A 20,083-nucleotide genomic window follows, 5' to 3' on the forward strand; every position below is an offset into this window, starting at 1 on the left:
TCCCGCAGGATGTTTACTTCCCTTCTCAGAGGCAGCAATCGCTGCCAAGATGTCGCTATCAATCTTGGTTTTTGACCTAGTAACCGCTGCAACTAAGTATGTAGATACTGCTGATTTCGCTGCTTCATCAGCAAGCGAGTTGCCAACAGCGTGAACTCCTACACGTTGATGACCGAGAGTATGAATCACATATACGAGAGGCAACATAGCCTTAAGCTCTGCCACTCGAACCCAGATCATTTTGTGTTTTATTGTGCTACCCTTGGAATCATGAAATTCATTTTGAATCCAAAAGAACAAGTTTTCATTGTAAGACTGGACACAGTAGTAAGAATCACTTACAATCAGAGTAGTAACACTTGGATCCGCGTACTCTAACGCTAGTAAGAGTGCACGAAGCTCTGCTAATTGTGCGGTGCAGTCACCCAGGGGCAACGTGTCCACTTCCCTGGAAATGAACTCATCATCCAACATAGCACCGACCACAATGGCGCATGCGGAAACGTAGGCATGTTTAGAGCCATGCGCAACCTGCGCCGACCCATCAGTGTAAATGATGCAATGGAAGTCCTCCAAAGGTCGCATAGCAAGAGGAGCAGGATGAATGAATTCGTACTGCAAGTACTCCTGCGACCGTAAGGAGGCGTCAAAAATAAACGTGACATCCGTGGATGTCAATGACGCAGCCCACTGAATCCACCGAGGGTGCAAAGCTTTTGAATTTGGAACACTGGCTTTCGTGACTGCCTCCAAATGAGGACAGGGTGTTACCACTAACATGCGTTTCCCCTGCGACAGCGCTCGTTCTTTAAGAATCGCCATCTGTACAGCAGTTAAAACTTTCTCCACAGTGGGAAACCGCAATTCAGCCGAAGTGTACAAGTGTGACTTGTAAGCAATAGGTACTGTGTCACCTTCATTAAAAGTCAGGTACGTGAAACCCACCGCCCCAGGAATTATTCTTATCACCAGGTTGGTTTGGTTATCACGAGTCAGTAAGTATTTAGAAGCGAGCAGATCGGCCTGCAAAGATTGCAAAATGGCCGAATGCTCAGGCAGCCAGCATGATTTTGAAAAAGTGGGTTGTATCAAAGCATACAAAGGCTTGATACGCTGGGCATATTCCGGGACATAAGTTCTGCCGAAATTCAAGAAGCCCAGTAAAGACTGTAATTTCTTCAGTGTTGTAGGAGCGCGCAACTGGGCGCATTTTTCCAGGAAGTGAGGAGCCAATCCTCGACCTTCATTGTTCAGCTCATAGCCGAGGAACAACACTGTGTGTTCTGCAATGTGCGATTTTGCAAAATTAAACTTGTAACCCATATCTGCAAAGTTACAAATTATTGAATTCACCCGACACAGATGCATCCAAATTTCGTCGTCTGTGAGATATATGTCATCCACATAAGAACATGCATCTGGATCGATACTCTCCAAAAGAGTGACTATCCTTGAGGTGAAGACGCCAGGACTATTTTTGTAGCCCATTGGAAGTCGCCGGAAGCTTTTTTGCACACCAGCGGACGTAAAACTTGTCCATTGGGAGCTGAAGCCATCCAGTCTGTGTGCATTAAAACCATTGGATATGTCAAGCGTTGTCTTGAAACGCTTACGCACTAGACTATCCACCAGCGCTGAGCCGTGAGTATTCTGTACTGCACAGTTACGGCAATGCGAGTTCAAATGCCGGTAATCCAATACCAAACGATATGATCCGTCAGGTTTGGTCACAGTAAAAAGGGGATTATTCATTGGTGACACACACGTTTCAATAACTCCCTGATATTCCAATTGTTCAAGGATTTCTGCGACGGCAGCTTTAGCTTCACGCCGTATGGGATATTGAGGCTGAGGCTGCGGCTCAGACCGCAAAGGAATTTCGTGGCAAGGGGACAATTTGTCCCAACCACATTGGTTGCGGTAGAGAGCCGGTGCAAGAGCCCGACCCCACTCTTCTGCAAAATGCTGCGCATGCTCAGTCGAGACAGTGTGCGCGAAACTGGGAAGGATTACCTCCTCCCCTCGCGGCGCTGCAAGCACAAAAGGTGGGGGCCAGTCAGCCTCGGAAAGCAAAATGTCGTACGTAGACGAAAGGTTCTCCCAAAATACCCCTCTGACAGTACGCTGTATGTCACCTTCAATTAACAGGACAATTTCAAAAAGTCTTTCAGGGGGAGCCAATCTCGTATCGGCTGTTTCTATGACAACAAACACTTCAGTCGCTGTCACCTTCAGTAGTGGACGGAGCGCCTCTCTGACTATGGTAATCTCCGCCGCGCTGTCCAGCAAGGTCAGAGCCCACGTCAGATTCCGAAGCCGCGTTCTCACTATCTGTGGCATATCTATGCGCTGTTAAGGCTGCGACTTTCTTTTTCGCAAACTGCGGACGCTTAGGCGTAGAATCCTCCTGCTTCACTGCGCCGTCCGTCTGGCGGGACTGACCACGTCCTTGTTGGCCACCACGTCCACGTCCACCCCCTCCTCCAGTGGTCTTCGGGACCGATGTTTCCTGAAAGGAACGAGGAGAGCGTTGATCAGAACCCTGAAATCGATCAGGTGATTTAATCATCGCGCGATCGCGCAAATCATAAACATTTTCTGTTGGCGCAGGTGCTTGTATTACAGGAAAAGAATCCTGAGTCTGTTTATTCTGCTTCCCCTGTGTCTGTTTCTTAGGCCAATTTTGTTTTTTGGACTTGGGCTGGACATCTGTCACTGCAGATTGTCCCTGAGGTTGTTTTTTCTCCTTTACTGGAAAATATTTCAGACCTCTACTTGTGCGGCCAATTGTCTTATAAGCGGCCACTACAATTTTTGCCAACTGACGGGGTTTGTCGGCATCGGGCAGAGCAGCCAAAGCATTCGACACCTGAAAGTTAACTGCATCTCCTTTAACATTGGAGAGAATGAGATCACATACAATCTCAAAAGAACCACACAGGCGCATACCCAATTCAACCGCTGCCTCTGGACCGTGATCATTCTGAACACGTCTAATGATGTCAGGCAGGGCAGTCATAGACGGGGTGCCGAAGCACCTTGTATAAACTGCCGCAAATGTTTTTCCCCAGCTTTCACAGTCAACAAGTTCAGGAGTTAAATCCTTCGGTAAAGTAATCGTCAACATTCTATGCTTATCAGCAGGAGTAGAATTCGGAAAAACCGCCTCCAGTTGATCAAACTTCTCTGCTAGCCAGAATGGGAAGTCATCGTTGTCAACTGGACGAGCACCAAAAACCGAATTAACCATCACTGGATTGAGACGCATTCCGCCTCGATCCATGGGAACGGCCGCACCCCCCTGGGGACCACCAGGCAGGTGGCGACCGATGTATTGCACTAATGCACGAATCACGGAAATGGAAACAACATGCAGCCTACGAATTTCCTGCAGGGTACAAGCGCCGTGATTCGGGTGCGGGGTAAAGCCACCCAACGCAGGCCAATTTGTACCTGGAATTGAGAGTGGACCTAACCTCGCAGCGGACAAAGAGTGGGGGAGGGCGCCATCAAACCAAACTCGATGCTGCCAATGATCAATAGGTATTTCCAATGCCCTGTACGGTGTATACTCAGCCGGGACATCCGAGGCGGTGTAGGAGTGGAACAAACCAGTATTAGCGTCCACAGCCGGAAACGTAACCCAAGAGTAAAACAACTCGTAAGGGAACGCCGGATCTGCACATACCACGAAAATCACAGCCATCCCATCTACCGGGACTTGGTACGTCTGAAGATGGTTGCGTACCGCTACGCGACTATGCTGCGCAATAGCCACCGCCGCCATGACAACACTGGAAACAAGAAAACACAAAGAATACTTTGTAGCACAACTGGGTAGTAATTCAAAGAAACCGTTTAAGAAAGAATCAAGCTTGAATAAGACCTATTTCAAAAATAGGTAGGTTTCACCGACACCCCGCTTTCCGGAAACGGAGGTGAAGGGGTTAAGGTACGAACGATAAACTACTCGAGTGTCATGATATAAGACCACCGAAACCGTTGGGCGCCATGTCGCAGGGTTTCTGTTCTCACACAGAACTGTGCACAGAGGAGTGGAACCTCGGCGAATTAGGGTGTCCCAAAACTCACCTTAGCAACCACCTCACCCCTTACCGAGCTAGCTACAGTGTCTCATTGGACGTATCAAACTCCCAATGTTTAGACAAACCAGAACATGAACTTATAGTACCTCAGGGTACGTGGAACTCATGAACACTCTTTCGTTATATTATCATTACAAACCAGAACATGGAGTAAAGAAGACACATGTGCATTTGAAATGTTTATTTACTAATGCCGTCTTCTCAGGCGCAGTATCTTAGATAATACAAGTATACTTGTTATCAGTAGCAAAATTATCAGCATAGTTACTAAGACATAAAAAGCGAATGGTGACAGCATGTTAACATGCTGTAATGAATAAGAGTTAACAACACTTATATCTCACCCTCCCTAACACATATATTATATTATTAGCTGTGGAAAAGTAAATTTTGCCATGTTCTGTGTCCCTACGCGTCATCCATCATATGTTATGTGTGCATGATTAATATGCATATGTTATTCCCCATGTTTGATTAAAGACGCAATTACAGTTGTGTCCACCTCTAGTATGTCAGTTTCCAGTTCTCGTGAATAATACGAGTATTAGGCCTATGTAAAGTTATGTTGCCACGTTTCTCAGTGTGCACGTTACTTCATTGAAAGTCCCCGTTTCTAGGCCTCGAAAGGGCCCGGACACCAGATTCAGCTCCTGTCTCCTGAAGCCCTCGCTGAGGAGCGATGCAGCCCCCACCTGTATCCTCGACCCTTCACTTACTTCCTGCCTCGCAGTGCCCGGTGCAGCCTGGCTCTGCCTCTGAGTCTGCCAAGACTATGTTATGAGTCCAGTTATCAGTTCAGCCCTCCTTCTCTGCATTCCTGAAGCTACTGAATCGCATCAATAGTTTCCGTCATTGTCTAGCCTTTAGGGCTCCATGTTAAGAGAAATACTGCATTTAATGGTCATTTAATATTCTTCATCACGCACTACATGTAGAATAATGCATGCTCCAGTCTTAGAGTCTGTTAGCCTTTCCCCTCTTGACTTCTAGTTTATATCAACATGTTCCCTAAACATCAGATACTAGATAGGGTTTAGGTACATGTCGCTCCGACCCTCCAGACTTTAGTCTCTGCTTCTAGCACAGAGTTCATAGCCCCCAGCTTCTCCTAGTAATACGTCATTGCCAGTTTGCGTGCACCATTAGGTTAGAGGTCCCGGCTCCTTAGGTAGCCCCCTCCATGGTTTCCGCCCCATTCATGACATATTCTGTTACGTTTGCATCACATGTCTATGTATACGCCCTGTTACACCCAGTTACACCTACTTTCACCCTTATCTTTCGCGACTGCTACGCGTCACGCCTTTTGCTCCACCCACTGCTACGCCTATTGCAATGTAATGCTATGTGTTTGCGCTATGTATATATGCTCAACTACTGTTATTAAAAAGTCACTCCTTACTCCTTCCCTTGTCCAGATCCTGGCAGCGCTGCCAGGCTTGCCATCCTATTTCTGTGCAGGTTGTCCTGTCCTGTCCTTATGCTGTATTAAACCTGCAAGAAACTCCTACTACCTCGAATCTTGACTCTTATTTTATTGAGCTATCTGTTATTCATTTATGCATTGAAAAATAGGGTATTATTTATTTATTTACCACATAATGGCGCCCGAACAGGGACTTGCCCTTTCCCCACGCGTCGGTGAAGCCACGCCGACCCCCTGACCCTCTGCAGTCGTGACGGAACTCTTCTGCGCAGTGGCAGATATTTCTGCTCAAGTATCCCTCAGGCCCACGGAGGAGACGGAGGAGGCGGTCCAGCATCCAGACGAGACGGTGGAGGAACGCGGCGAGTCCCGACCAGAGCCCAAGCCAAGAGTCCAAGGTCCGAGGTATCCGGAGGTCCACCCGTAACTGAAGTCCGAAGTCCGAAGTTCGTCGTCCGTCATCGTAGCAGTCCAGTCCAGTCCGAGGCCTTCCGTTCTTGCTGCCCGGTGAGTACCGTTACTGGGGTGGTATCTAGACAGGGTCAATTTAATCGACTCTGGTCTGTGGGTTGGTGGTACACAGTCCCACAAACGAAGTGTCCATTTCGGTGGATGCGGGTCCTGACGTGTCTCTTTATGAGACCGGTACGTTTCGTACTGTTCCAGCAGTGCATCTAGTTTCTGTTCTAGTCAGTTCTGTTCTCGAGAAAATTCATGTGTTCTGTTCTCAGTATTCCAGGTAGTATTCTGTTCGAACTGTTATTTTAAATGTTTTTCATGTATTTTAATGTCGTGGTATGAATGGGGAATAAGTATCGTGTTTATTGTGTATTGTATTGTGTCCAGATTATAGTTCAGTCATGCCGCTCTTTTCGAAGTTACGTCAGTTAAAAACCAGAAAAGGTCTGCTGGAAGCAGCAGTTCCTGTCCCGCCTAGGGACAGTCCAGGTCACTTTATGTATCAGAAGCATGGCATAAGCGCCATATTATATCTAGATTTATGGGTAGAGTATACCAAGGAGCTAGAAGAAAAGTATAGATGGCCCGTATCAGGTACATGGGATGCCGAGTGCATCATGAGAGTAGAAGAGGCATTATGGAAAAAGAAAGCCAGACAGTCACAGAAAGATGCAATCGAGTTATGGCGCAAAGAATCTCATAAAAGAACCGAAAAAGAAATCAGAAAGTTAGAATTAAGTAGAGAATCCCAAGAGCGAGCCCAAGAAAAAGAACTAATCGAGATAGGTGAACAAGTCAAAACTGAACAGAGAGACAGACAGAGGAATGCCCTTATTAAGGGTATGTACCCTCTTCTTGCCGAGGGCTTGCCAAAAGCAACCCCGGAGGCATCCAGTAATTTTCCGCCACCATTAGTTCCGATCAAGCTACGTCACAAACCGACCGCAGCTGATATTTTTATTTCGTCCTACCTGGACGACACAGTCCCTGAATATGCAAATCCTGTTCGCGCTCCGCCAGTCCCAGTAAATCAGGCACACCCCGCTCCTCCAGATACCGGGGCACCCCTTGCAGTACCTGCTACGGTACCCCCGGTCCAGCCAACATTTCCCCCTCTGCCACGAAGAATATCAGTCGACGATTCTAGTTTAGGGGCCGCAGGAGGAGGTCCTCCTCAAACCCCGCCGCCACGCAAGCGTTTATCAGCACTCGAATTACATGCTCAAGCATCACAGCGTACTCCCAAAAGTAACAAGTCTGTTGCAGAAATCAGGCAAGCCCTTGGCGAATGTGCCTATGACCCAGTCCCAGGCGAGAATAATATGGTTTTATATTCAGTACGCGTAAGGAGGGTGACCGAGTATCTAGTCACCCTACCAAACATGAAAGAAGATCTAGACAGAATATATCGTTTCATCCGTACAGGGGATGATCCAGAAAGTATTAGTGATGCCATGTCTCAAAGGAAAGCCGAGATCCAGCGTATGATATTAAAGTTTTTAATTAACTGTCTAATAAGAGAACAAGATTACCCGTCTAAAGATCAGGCAGAAATGAAAATCCTGACAAAGTGGAGTGATAATATAGCCGAGGGTAAACATAATACCATCAGTGCTACGGAGAGTATGTACAAGAGAATCCGTAGAGAAATAATAAAGATACACGAACAACGTAAAGCAGCACAAGTAAGCGAGAAAGAAAGTAACTCTGATCCTGAAGAGGAAGATGACGAGAATCCCGCCAGAATAGAGTATGTAGGAAAATCCAGATTTCCAGATCGCCATTTACGCCTAGAACACAAGTCAATTTCCCATCATTCAGCACCAGAACAAGGTGTCCCCTTCGAAGCTTCAATTCTGTGTCCAGCAAGTGGTATACTTAGGACACTTACTGTCCAAGAGGGGTAGGCAGTTGACACCAGACCGTATCCAGTTGATAGCGAGTCTTCCACAGCCCAAGACCCAGAAGGAGGTACGTGCCTTTATCGGCCTTACTTCTTATTGTAGACAATGGATTCCTCAGTATGCATTTCTAGCCAAGCCACTGATACAGTTAACGACACAGGAGGCAGCCGCACCGACTGTTCTCCCTTGGACATCTGAACATACACTTAGTTTCAACGAGTTAAAGAAAGCTTTATGCCAAGCTCCAGTTCTAGCCACACCGAACTACAGTAAGCCTTTTACACTTTTCGTCACAGAACGTGAAGGTACAGCATTATCTGTTCTCACGCAAGATCAAGCAGGACAATACAAGCCTTGTGCTTATTTTTCGAGCACATTAGATCCAGTCGCCCAGGCGTTGCCTGCGTGCCTCAAGTCAGTTGCAGCCACAGCACTAGCTATTAGGCAAAGTGATTCCATAGTTTTAGGACACTCCCTGACAGCACAGGTTCCACATTCCGTAGAAGTTCTTCTAAATCGAACACAAACTCAGCACTTGACAATTGCACGTTTAACAGGTTATGAATTGACACTGTTCCAGCCACACATAGAAATCAGACGCTGCAACATTCTGAACCCTGCTACACTGTTACCATCCGCTAATTCAAATCCTGACACACATGACTGTGTGGAAGTAGTTAACATTACGACAAAGCCAAGACAAGATCTGACAGATATTCCATTACCAGACCCTGACCTGACACTTTATGTGGATGGTTCATGCATGAGAACCAGTACAGGAGATCTAGTCGCTGCGTATGCAGTGACTACTGACACTGAAGTTATTGAGACACACCGTATTGACACTCTGTCCGCTCAAGCAGCAGAGCTAGTTGCTCTGACACAAGCCTGCATACACGCCAAGAACCTGAAAGTTAATATTTACACAGATTCACGCTACGCATTTGGAGTCGTACACGACTTTGGAGTGCTCTGGCAGGAGAGAGGTTTCATGACTTCTCATGGAACCAAGATTCAGCATGGTCTCCTTATTCAAGCTCTGTTAGATGCAATACATTTACCGACATCCATTGCCATCATGAAGTGCAAGGCACATACGAAAGTCACTGACATTATTTCCCAGGGTAACGATCCAGCAGATCGCACAGCCAAGCTTACAGCTCAGACTCCAGACATTCCAGTTAACATAATACACACTCCAGATCCGACTACATGTATGACAGTTAAGGACCCCACTCAAGATGTCATAGATATCCAGTTACATGCTACTCCCGATGAAATCAAGAAATGGTCCGAACAAGGAGGGGTCCAGACAGATCAAGGATGGTTAACGAAGGGTAGAGCCACATGGTTTCTCCCCGACTCTATGGTTCAAGTCATTATCAATACCGCACATAGTCCAGCACATTTAGGAGAAAAAGCAATGTTAGACAGTATCCAGAACATATGGTTCAACAAGCATTTACGAGCTGCAGCCAAGCAGAAAGTCCGTACCTGTATGATATGTTGTCAGTTCAATCCAGGTAAAAGTGTCCCGGTGGAACAAGGTGGTTTCCAGCCTCCTGACCACCCTTTTGAAGTCCTCCAGATGGATTATATTCAGATGGAGCGATGTCGAGGTTTCAAGTATGTCCTTGTAGTTGTATGCGCTTTGTCCAGGTGGACAGAGGCATATCCAGTCCCAGATTACACAGCCGCGACCACTGCCAAGCAGCTGGTTCGTGAATTCTTCCCTCGTTATGGACTCCCTAGGGTCGTATATTCTGATAACGGCCAGCCATTCTCCTCAGAGTTAATGAAGCACGTTTCCCTTTTGTTAGGGTACCAGTGGAAGTTCCATTGTGTACGCCATCCTGAAGCAGCTGGTCTCGTTGAGAGACATAATCAGACCCTGAAAATCCGCATCGCCAAAGTTTGTAAAGAAAAAGGTGTGGACTGGCTAGTAGCTCTGCCAGTCGCTCTGTTTTACATGCGCATGGTCGCACATTCCAGATCAGGTCTGTCCCCGTATGAGGTCGTATTCGGCCGCCCCCCTAACATGTGGGGTACACCTAGACCCCGAAGTATTACCGATGTTTCAAGTAATATGCTGACAGATTACCTAGCTTCCTTGATGTCTGCCCTCAACTCATGTCGTTCACAGGTTGCCGCCGCATTTCCAGACAATACCGAGGTGGCACCGCATGAAATCGTTCCAGGATCCATGGTGATGGTGAGGAATTTTGACAGATCAAGTCCGCTGGAGCCTCGCTGGAAGGAGCCCCGACAAGTCCTCCTCACCACCCGTACAGCCGTGAAGTTAGAAGGTCGCAAAGGCTGGGTGCACCTTTCTCATATAAAACTGTTTAATGGACTGAAACCCGTCTTTAAGGACATTTCCCAGGATTTGAAGGATTGCCAAAGCATTGTTCTCAAGGACTGTCCCGCAAAAGACATTGCTACTACACCCCCCCTGTTAGAGAAAACTCCGCAACAGGAGTATAAACAGAAACTCCGGTCTAGTAAAATAAGTCAGTCAGTTTGATTGTCTAAGTCCTCCCCTAGGTGAAACGGTTAGACTGTTTCTGACATGTATAAAATAGACCCCCATAGTGAGAGAGTCAGTCAAAACTCGATCCGATGTATCGTTTTTCTAAGTTTCATATTATTTCTCAGCATTATGATTTCCTGCACCAGTTATGCATTCTACCTGTATCTTCCAGTTCCTCATGTAAATATGACTTCTAATGCTACTATAGAGCACATGTTTAGTGATCTGCCTCCTCATGAACTCTCTTACTGCCTCGCTATGCGTGATAATACTTTTATCCGTATGTTACATTACTCACACCAGACCAGCAATGCCACTAATTGTTGGGTGTGTGGTCGACTCCCCCCTTTCCAGACACCGAAGGGAGTTCTGCCACTCTTTCCTTATCCCTTTTCACATAATGGTTCGTGTGGAGCATGGTCCACGTTAACGTCATCCTCAACAGATATGTCTTTTCTTAACAGTACATGTTTCCCAGACAAGCAAGGTCTCCCTCACCGAACAGGTTCAGATCTAGAAAATGAAGTTTATAATTTAGGTAATTATTCTTCGAATTTCATGGTCCTGAATGTTCAGTCTGATACCACTCCAGACTTACCCGCAATTTCAGTACTACCAGTCAAAGGCGAATTATGTGTCCGTAATTATGGTTCTGTACATGTAGGACATAGTGATTGTACTACTATTGTCAAGTATAGTGACAGTGGGAAATCTATTTTCAAAGCTTCACGTCATTCCTATTTTATTTGTGGTCAAACTGCATATGTCCGTCTGCCCCTCGATTGGGAGGGAACCTGTTACATAGCCTTCCTACTGCCACCTGTTTTCCTAGCCCCATCTGATTATCACAGAAACACACATCTAGTACACATTAGACATAGAAGGGAGTCCCCAATTGTCGATTATACTGAAACTGCTCTAGAACAGTATACAGATTTCAATAAAGGTTTCTTCTTCTTTATAGGACCTGTCCAGAATAGTAAGTTAATCCGCAGATTAACCAGAACCCTTGAAGCTGTAGTAAATGAGACTGCCTCTGCTCTAGGTAACTTAACCGAAGAGCAATCTGCTATGAGATTTGTTGTTTTGCAAAATCGTCTCGTCCTTGACGTCATACTGGCCGATAGGGGCGGGGCCTGTAGAGTCATCGGATCTAGTTGCTGCATTTTCATTCCAAATAACGCGCCGTCTGTTTATTCAGCTATAACCAGACTTCATAAAATTGCCCATCTGATACACCAAAATCCAGGCACCTGGACATGGTCCGGTTGGTTCTGGAGTATAATTTCCGCCTGGGGATGGAAAGTCTTGTCCTTTCTAGGTATAGCAGTAGCGATCATATTCAGTTGCTGCCTCTGTATACAATGTGGCCCTGCGATTTGCGGCATGTGTGCTACATCCTGTATTCCTAGTATAACTCCTAGTCCCAAGTCCCGTTCTAAATCCCGTTCCAAGAGAATTCGAGATGAGCAAATGATACTGTATGAAATGATAGATGGTATCATGAATATTGATGTTTCCTGATGGAAACGTAGTGACAAGGAGGGAATGTGGAAAAGTAAATTTTGCCATGTTCTGTGTCCCTACGCGTCATCCATCATATGTTATGTGTGCATGATTAATATGCATATGTTATTCCCCATGTTTGATTAAAGACGCAATTACAGTTGTGTCCACCTCTAGTATGTCAGTTTCCAGTTCTCGTGAATAATACGAGTATTAGGCCTATGTAAAGTTATGTTGCCACGTTTCTCAGTGTGCACGTTACTTCATTGAAAGTCCCCGTTTCTAGGCCTCGAAAGGGCCCGGACACCAGATTCAGCTCCTGTCTCCTGAAGCCCTCGCTGAGGAGCGATGCAGCCCCCACCTGTATCCTCGACCCTTCACTTACTTCCTGCCTCGCAGTGCCCGGTGCAGCCTGGCTCTGCCTCTGAGTCTGCCAAGACTATGTTATGAGTCCAGTTATCAGTTCAGCCCTCCTTCTCTGCATTCCTGAAGCTACTGAATCGCATCAATAGTTTCCGTCATTGTCTAGCCTTTAGGGCTCCATGTTAAGAGAAATACTGCATTTAATGGTCATTTAATATTCTTCATCACGCACTACATGTAGAATAATGCATGCTCCAGTCTTAGAGTCTGTTAGCCTTTCCCCTCTTGACTTCTAGTTTATATCAACATGTTCCCTAAACATCAGATACTAGATAGGGTTTAGGTACATGTCGCTCCGACCCTCCAGACTTTAGTCTCTGCTTCTAGCACAGAGTTCATAGCCCCCAGCTTCTCCTAGTAATACGTCATTGCCAGTTTGCGTGCACCATTAGGTTAGAGGTCCCGGCTCCTTAGGTAGCCCCCTCCATGGTTTCCGCCCCATTCATGACATATTCTGTTACGTTTGCATCACATGTCTATGTATACGCCCTGTTACACCCAGTTACACCTACTTTCACCCTTATCTTTCGCGACTGCTACGCGTCACGCCTTTTGCTCCGCCCACTGCTACGCCTATTGCAATGTAATGCTATGTGTTTGCGCTATGTATATATGCTCAACTACTGTTATTAAAAAGTCACTCCTTACTCCTTCCCTTGTCCAGATCCTGGCAGCGCTGCCAGGCTTGCCATCCTATTTCTGTGCAGGTTGTCCTGTCCTGTCCTTATGCTGTATTAAACCTGCAAGAAACTCCTACTACCTCGAATCTTGACTCTTATTTTATTGAGCTATCTGTTATTCATTTATGCATTGAAAAATAGGGTATTATTTATTTATTTACCACATAGCTAAGAAGGTCTCTTTGGGTTGTTTTAGGGCGGGCCCATACCTTAGTGTCCTAGCATGAAGGAATCACATCAGCATACACCAGCTCTCTCTGCATGTGCACCGCATCAAGTGTGTTATATGTGTTTCGTGCAAAGCAATATCAATCCCGCCTGAAGCCAGAGTTGGCAAAGGCTGCACTTATGTTATGACTATGAAGGCGTGGAGATCAGACCTCATAACAATTCCATATCGTGTTGTTCCTGAAACTTCAGCACTCTTCGTGCAGACATAGTTTATTAAGCAAAGCTGATATCAGAGCAATAACATATTATTCTCACATACACCACGGCAAACTACTAGGTTGAAAGCTAAGTCAACAATTAAGTGTCGTGTGCAGAAGTTGCAAGAAAGAAAAATGGCGTTTAAACCTCAAATGTACCTATGCTAACTTAACACGATATAAGGATATACAGGAGCTATATGACACCCTCATTGCTAGGCAGCAACACACGCCGACTCAGCCGCAGCGCTTGCTGAGGTAGAGGGAGGATCATCAGCGATTTTTTCTCAATGGGGCTCTTGGGTCCACAGCGCCCTCAGGGTTAACGGGCTGGCAGAGGTGATTGGGTGCAACACAGTGCTTTCCTCTCCACAGCCCTCTCTGATCACAGCACCGCGCGGGGTATTTGGGGCTGGCAGCAGTGAAGTCCACGCATGCAGCGCTTCAGTCCTTTATTAGCGCTACACAAATCGCTTCGGTCCCGGGCGGCAGCGGTGAAGTCCACATATGTAGCGTTTCGATTATTTATCAGCCCTCACACCGCGCATAGGTCGCGGGCGGTGGTGGTGATTGCAGGGGGGGCAATGCCTTTGGTAACAGTTAAAGTCCTGAGTTGGGCCCAGCCTCACGCACACCGCGTGGGGGGCGATTTTGATCACCAAGTCCTCCTTAAGCAAAGCAGGCCTTTAAGTGAGGCACAGTTCCAGGCGCTCAATGTTGCAGAAGCACTTTTTGACGAAAAGTTGTTTCAGTATCACAGGGGCCGTTTTAAAAGCACTGTAATCCCAGCGAGGCAGTTCTAGTGATTTTGTGCTGTCCTTGTAAACCCCCCAGCAGTAAGGGGGGCAGTCAGAGAATGGTGGAGACACTCTGGTGATGTTATTCCCAGTTCTCCCTAGCAGAGCAGGATCGGCAGGCAGTAGGGCAGCTCAGCAAGTAGTGGCAGCAGTTCTTGGGAGAAGTCAGCCTCCTCACAAGTGGCAATCCTCCTGGAGCAGCAGTCCTCACTCCAGCACAGATTCCTCTAGGTCCAGTAGTGTAACAAAGATGTGAGGCTAGGACCCTCCCTTATATACCCTACAGTTTAGTTATTAGAAGGGGGCAGAAGTCTCTGTAAGGGTCTGGGGGCAGGGGCTTCTGGAAGAGTCCAGGGAGTTCTGGGATGTCCCCTGCCTTCCCTGACCTGGCTATCACTGTGACGAAAGGCAGGGGCATTAAGGCTACAGTGGGTAGCCATTCACAGCACAGGCAGCTCTCAGTGTGTAGATGGGAGGGGGTAGTCTGCAGTGCTCAGACTAAGTGTAGGCAGGAAGATGTCCACTTTCTAAGTGGGAATCTCTAAAGTAGTAGTGCCCAAACCCCATATATCATTAAAAAGGTTTCCCTGTCCTGATTCCAACAAGCCCAAACATGACATACTTATTAGGTCCCAGTCAGAAATGATCCCATAAGGGGTGTCCCCAATGTTAACCTATAGAGGGTTAGGCCTCACTGCAGTAGCAGGGGCCTGTGGCAGGTATGCCAATGTCACAATGTTTTAGTAGAGAGAGCACATGCACCTCAGCACTGTTTAGCAGTGGTGAGGTGCCCAGAGTCCTGAGTCCAACAAAATTGTAAGGTAAAAAATGAGAGGCAAAAGGGCAAAAATGTAGGGGAAGACCACCCTAAGGCTCACAGGTCCAACAGTTGTTTTTCCATGGGGCATTGCGGCAAAGGGTTTAAACAGTGAAATAGTAATCTACCATTCACAAAACACATATGTTTATTATTCTAAGGCAAGTACTACAGCTTTAGCAAAATACCATTTAAGCTCACCCAGAATTGAGTGAAAGTAAACTCAGACATACATAAGAGCATGGGAAATGTAAAACAATTATGTATGCCTGGATTTGCTTTCACTAGATTCTCTGACATTTGAACAACCCAAATTAAGTGCTACTGGTGGAGTGAGTATTTCATCGGGAAGGGCTACATCTACCCCTTTCCCTTTTGCCAGTGGACCAGAACACTGATCCAAACACCATAGTAATCTTCACATCAAGGACACTCTATTCTTAGTTTCATGCTATAATGTGTGGTACTAGATCCCGTGTTGGAATGCAAACTGAAATCGTCCAAGGAAAAACTAGTTCCACACTGCTGTAGGCTGAAACCATAATGGGCTGACGCAGACTTTTCTGATTGAAACGTGGTGGTCCATCAACATTTGAAGGCGCCGACAAATCTGCAGGCCACTGGGAAAATGCCAGAGTGGCATAATGATCATCCGATCCCTGCCCTGGCAGAGATGAGGGACCAAACTGAGACCTATTTAAATCCACCCACTCAAGGCTTACTATCCCCTGCAAGGTTTGCAGCTTCACATTAGGAAAACAGAGACAAGCTAACAACATTCCTACATTAGAGAATATATCAATTCTCACTCCGCATTTATTAAAAATTCATAAACATGACATAAAAAATTTCACAATCATTCTTGCATATTCTTTACAATATGTACGTCACTGAATAACTAAGACATGGAAGTTCCTAACAATAACTCTTAAATGTGTCATGGTTGACCACTCCCCAGGCACCAACAGCATCGACTATTCCAATTGACTGGGGGCTGTGATCCCCCCACAATAAGCTGCACCTCACAGAGCGAACTCACCTGCCCCTTTAAGATACAATGTGGACTGCAATGAACTTTGAACCCCCAAACACAACCATGCCTGAGCCAACCTGTTAGACCTGGTACCATTGAAGTGAGTCTCCCTACAATTTTCACTGATTGCCTTCTCTGTTTTTGATATGTTTTGCTGGTTGAGATGCTTTGGGCACAGTGTAACTGCTATTCAGTGACACAGTGCAAGGGCTCTCTATGTTAAATTGATGTATTGATTATTGACTGCTTGATTGGATTATTTGATTTACTTGACAGACCCTAGTACCCTGCACCATGTGTGCCCAGGGCCTGTAAATCAAATGCTGCTGGTGGGCTTCCAGCACTGATTGTGCTGCCCACAGAAGCAGCTTGTAAAGTGTGTCTCAGGCCTGCCATTGAGGAGCCTGTGTACACTGTCGACTTGGCAAGTGCACCCACTTGTCAGTCCCCAAATCTTCCCTTGTCTACATTTTAGTCACCCCTAAGGTAAGCCCCAGGGCAGGGTGCATTGTATGTAAAAGGTATGTCATGCCCTGATGTGTGTGGCATGATCTGATAGTGAATTACAGCCTATTTCGTTTTTCACTATTGCAAGGCTACCTGTCCCCGTAGGCCAGAATGGGCAGTTTGATTATAACATCTTATAATCCTAACTGACCCAGGGAACATGGTAGACATTCGCATTTAGCATGCCTGAAATCAGAACGATAACATACATCTTTTAGTGAAGTTGGTTTTAACATTCTGTGTTTGAAAATACCACTTTTAGAAAGTAGGTATTTTCTTGCCTAACCATCCAGCGTGCCTCTGCTAGCTTGTGTATTGTATGTCTGGTTTGTGAGTGACAGGGGCTGGGGTGGCTCCAGGAGACAGGGTGAGTCAGCACATGGCTGAATAGACCTATCTGCATGTAGATGGGTGGGAGGAGTAGCACCTGGTTCTGATTAGGGCTGTGCCTGCCTTCCACAATGCTGACTCCACCTCCTGTGGTGTGTCTGAAGACCCTGGCCCATCCTGCCAAAGGAAGGAGTCCTGTAAACAAAGTGCTCCACGACTGCACATACCTGGTTTGGACTAGGTACAGGTCCCTCTGCCTTCAGAGGACAAAAAATTTTGCAGTATAAATATGGGGACCCAGACCCCAAGACTTTAGATCCCTTCTGGAACAACAAGACAAACCTCTGCTAAGGAGAAGAACTAAGGAAGCTGTAGGAGCTGTATTGCTGGGTTGGCCTACAGTGGTTTATTCAGTGCCAAGGGGAGGCGAAGGAACTTTCAAAGAACATTCATCATCTTGAAGAATATTACTCCAAGGGCTTGATTTGAGCTTGCCTCCTGACCGAAGTGTCAGGGATATCAGACTTCACCCCTTCTGTTTGCCTGCATCTGGAACTTGCTGTTCTAGCTGCTGCAGAAGGAGTTCTGCAACACCGACGCAGGCGAGCGACGCCGTCATCTGCATTGAAACTGTGAGCGCTGCTCCGACTTTCAACGTAGACCCGATGCCTGCCGCCGTGCCACATCGACACCAGCAAGCGGCATCGTAAGCCTGCCATAGCTGTGAGTGCTGCTCTGATTTGCGACGTAGGCCCGATGCCTGCTGCTGTGCCGACATCATCGTGGAGCCGTTCGTCGACGTGGGTAGTCAAGATTCCATCGAAACCGTGACATCGTACGGAACTGTGATTTCTGCCCCATTGTGATGTCACCTCCTCTCGGGTCAGGAACCAACACCTCCCCTGCCTTCGCAAGCATCCAGGACACCGATGCGTCATCTCCCCCACAGCTAAGAAACCGGCGCCGCAACACGCCAACGACGCCGCACCACCCCGACGCTGTGAGCTGACTTTGTTTTGGCTTTTCCAAGGTACTGTTCTCGGTGGGTCTTTTAACTCCGGGCCCGACGCCGCGCACCTCGCAGTCGGCGCCGTACTTTTGGATTTCTTTGACCTTGACGTTGTGATAACTCCCGTTGACTTTATTTGTTGCTAAGGACTGCTTTTGAGGGAATAACCTATTTTTGAACTACTTCTACCATCTTGAAGAATATTGATTACAATAGTGTGGAATTTTGTCGTTTATGGTCTTGTGATAAAACTATATAAAGAATACTTATTTTTTAAAATCTGTGTTGTGTCCATCTGTAGTGTTTTTCACTGTATTACTGTATGTGTTCACAAAAGCTTAACACACTGCCTCTGAGATAAGCCTGTGTGCTCGTGCCATGCTACCAAGGGGGTGAGCAGGGGTTATCCAGCAGTGTAATCCCCTTTCCCTGACTTAGAAGCAAGGGTCCCTATTTGGTCAAGGTGTATACCATTGTCAACTAGAGACTCCCAGTTCTAACACAACGCAGAGAAGGTATCCCCTCTGGTACCCAATGAGAGATAAGCCTGGGCAACCGGACCATACATTGGTCCCTGGCACAGCCACTATCTCCTGACATCCCCAGGGCCATCTAATGGAGTACTGTGTGATGCTATGGGCAATTGCCAATTCCAGCACTGATCTGAAGTGAGACCTGCTCTTCCACCAGCTGTTTTTTCACAAATCTTCCCTAGTGGAGCCTCATATCTATCTCTCTCTCTCCTCTCTCTCTCTCTCTCTCTCTCTCTCTCTCTCTTTTTCCTCATACCTGTCAGGGCAGGCAAAATCCTATTAGTAATTTCAGCACCCAATCATGACTTGTAAATGATGCACATCCACACTTTTATCGGGGTGTTGTTAACCATCATATGTCTTGAGATGGGTTGCTGTAGGTTTCACCTCCAGTGATGCAAAGAACGTTTTCTAAAGCACCATCTCTTCCCCTTTAGCTGCCATGTTGTCAACCCGCACCTCAATGTTACCCTTTTGAATCCCTAGAGTCACATTTGCTGTGATAAAAAGCAACATTTGCACGGACTGATTGGTGCAGAAATGACATTTTGTACTAAGTGGTTCCTGCACTTATCACATTCAGGATTGATGATAGTGTCTTGCTCCAAGGCAGATTTGGCAGGACCCTTACAAAATTGTTCAGCATGGGTGCATAATAATGTGATCTGTGGCCGTATCATGAATGCAAAAACATGTTAATTCGCCTGTGTTTGCACAGGTGCATTTGCATTTATGTGATTAAAGCACGTAATCACATTCAATAATTGTGATTCGTGTAGATGTTCATAGTATATGTTGCATCTGATGTGCACAATGTATAATGTTTTTCCTAACGCAGCTGATAATGTGCGAATGAAGGTGTGCAAACTCATTTTTGTACAGGCACAGGTAGTTCATGCATAATCTCTTGGCCCTATAATATGGAAGCATATAACCAGTATAGCCTTAGGTCATTCGTTCTGAGTAACAGACCATATAGCCCTTATCTAAATTACAATATCCGCAGTAACTCTGTGGATCAGGACTCAGAGCATTTCATATAGCGAAGTGGACTGCTGAAAGCAAATTCCACAAGTTATTTCACCAAATCCCATATTCAGGAGCCTTTCTTCCCCCCCTGCAGATTTACTGAAGGTTCTGATATCGATGATTTGGTGGGGGCGGGTGTTAGGAGAAGAAAAGGCCCAACATATAATGGACCCCTTATTGTTACAAATTATTTTCATCTTTTACTGTACATTTGCTTATATATTCATGCTACCAAATATTTTTATCTGTGACACCTCTTCTCCTCCACAGATAACAGTTTTTAAATTTCAGATCACATCATCTTTAGGGAGAAGGACGAAATGAAAAGCTATGGCTATTAGAATCTGATTTAATGCTATAGATTACACTGGAACGCAAATTGTACTCAAAAGCGTTTCACGAGTTATAAAAAAACAACTATCATCCATCCAAACAAAATAATATAAAATATTTTCCCAGATTGAAACTGGATAAATGTACTGTTTCACTAAAAGGAATTTATGATCATATCACACATCAACCGCTGCAATAAACTAGAAGAAGTAAGTTGGTTTCATAGAGATAGA

This window comes from Lissotriton helveticus, chromosome 1_1 (assembly GCF_964261635.1).
Source record: "Lissotriton helveticus chromosome 1_1, aLisHel1.1, whole genome shotgun sequence".
Taxonomy (NCBI): Eukaryota; Metazoa; Chordata; class Amphibia; order Caudata; family Salamandridae; genus Lissotriton; species Lissotriton helveticus.